Genomic DNA, 2,530 nt, shown 5'->3' on the forward strand with positions numbered 1-2,530 from the left:
AACTCTGTTGAACTACTGGTGACTTGATTTCCAGCCACTTGAACACCCCAACAAGTCTAACTCCATACATCTGGCTCTGGAAGAGAACAACCTAGGCCTTTTTATTGTATATAGTCAGCTCAAAGCTGATTTATAATTAGAAACGTACTGATTACTAGGTTGATGGGTATATTTCTAAAAGTGTTCTACTAGTAGCTTGGCAATTCAACTGGTTCCATAATGTTGGGTTTCCCATGCATGCAGTTGCCAGGCTACTAAAAAGATTTTATAATAAATATTGTGACTAGGCTGGAGTCAAATATGCTCAAAACTTTGCCCAAAATGCTTTCAGGAATCCCACACCATTCCTACCTATTATGCTCTTCAGTTTGCCCCATTATACTTGCATTATGCTCCTACATTTCTTACTATAATCTTGGAACATTTTAATCAGTGAATGCTCTACTATATTAGAGTATCTCACTTTATTTTGCTGGCATATTTGACACAGGCCTAGTGTCATTCATAATTGGTGGCTGTAATAATGCTGGGGACTAATGTACAGCACCTACAGTGGAACTTCTCTTATCCAGGCAGTCTGGTAGCTACGTAGTATTGTCCATATCTCAGAAACGTCTGTAACTAAGAAATACATGCTATTATGTTAGAGTAACTGACTTAAATACAAATAATGATAGCTAGTTATTGTTATCAGTTAGTGCTATAAAGTTTAATGAGCAGAGGAGGAAGTTACTATAGAGCAGTCATAGTGAGTAGGGACCCGCCGCCGATTATGCTCATAATTTTACCTATTATGCTATGCTGCACTGCTCAAATATTTACCTTTTATGCTTAAATTGATGCTCAATACTTACCTATTATGCTCAGATTATGCCCAATTATTTATGCCTCAGTTCTCATGCTCTGGTAATAATTTCCAGTTTATGGATAAATAACAAGTGGCTGAAGCACAAACTTACTTGTCAAAATGCATATCACAGAAAGATCGATATACTCTAATAGAACAGTCAGCCATATGATTGTTCTATTAGAGTTACTGACTGTTCTATTAGAGAATATCGATCTTTCTGTGATAGCTATTTTGATAAGCAAGAATTCATACTATTACACAAATATTCTACCCATTATGCTACATTATGCTCAATGCTTTCAGACACCTATTATGCTCATAATTATGCCAGCATAATCGGCGGGTCCCTAGTGAGGGTGTAACTAATCACTGAACTGGACTACTGGACTGAAACACTGGACTGGACTACTGGACTACTGGACTGACATATTTTTTGGTTTTTATACATTTTAAGGTTGTTTTATGAGTCTTGTTAGCTAAGGGCCTTCAGAGAACTTGCAATCTGTCACTAAAATGATGAGTGTGAGGAGTGGAGTAAGCAAAAACTGACTTCTCATTACTTCTTATGCTCTACAGCATCTATACACTCCTTAATATTGTGTTTTGGAGACTGTAATATATAGCAATAGCTAACCAAAATCACTGTACTATATTTGTGCTACCTATGATACACTGTATCCTTGAACTAAATAGCTCAGACCCCTGGGACACAACCTATCCTTCCCATTGTGGCTAAATTCATTCCTACATACAATATACAAACTCATTGCACAACTGTAGAGTTTTTTTCTGCTGTCATGATTAGTTCTTACATGTGCTGGTTGGTGTACTATAATACATGACTAAATTTGTTGGCATTGTACCTCGCATTGTACTAGCTTGCCACTATCTTCAAGACGTTACCATAACTAGCACATTCCCTGTAGCATACTGATAAGGAGTGTAGGTATATGTACTGTAGAAGAACACAATTAGTAGTGAAATCACTAGAAGTCAGTTTTTGCTTACTTCACTCCTCACACTCATCATTTTAGTGGCAGATTGCAAGTTCTCTGAAGGCCCTTAGCTAGCAAGACTCATGCATAAAACAACCTCAAAATGTATAAAACCAAAAATATGTCAGTCCAGTAGTCCAGTCCAGTGATTAGTTACACCCGTCATAGTGATTCCCCAGGTTTGTGAAAAGGTATTTATCACCTAACAACCAAGTGGTAGTTATTATAAAACAGGTAAACAGCAACCTTTATAGGCTCCCTTGTGCTTTCATCTAATGCAAACTTCATTAGGCTACAAGCCGCATGACTACTTTGGGCTATCCAGACAATAAAGGTGCCCAGGCAGTAGGGTAGGTATAAACAGTGGACCTGGGGACCTGGGGACCAGCGATCCAAGGGCCTGGGGACTCAAGGACCCACGAAGACCCATCTTTTCATGGAATTTTACACACTTTACAATGTTTATATACATTCAGTGGTTAATCTCACATGACCAATCTACCGTAATTCGCTTTATTTTCGCGCAAAAATTTTTCGTGTAAAAATATTTTCGTATGATATACGTAAATGACTGTTCTATTAGAGTAGTTCGTTCTTGTATAAAAATTTTCGAGCAAGAAATTTTCATACAATTTTGCATACGAAAATTATTTTACAGCGAAAAAAAAGCAAATTGCGGTACTTT

The sequence above is a fragment of the Dysidea avara genome, chromosome 4 (assembly GCF_963678975.1).
Source record: "Dysidea avara chromosome 4, odDysAvar1.4, whole genome shotgun sequence".
Classification (NCBI taxonomy): Eukaryota; Metazoa; Porifera; class Demospongiae; order Dictyoceratida; family Dysideidae; genus Dysidea; species Dysidea avara.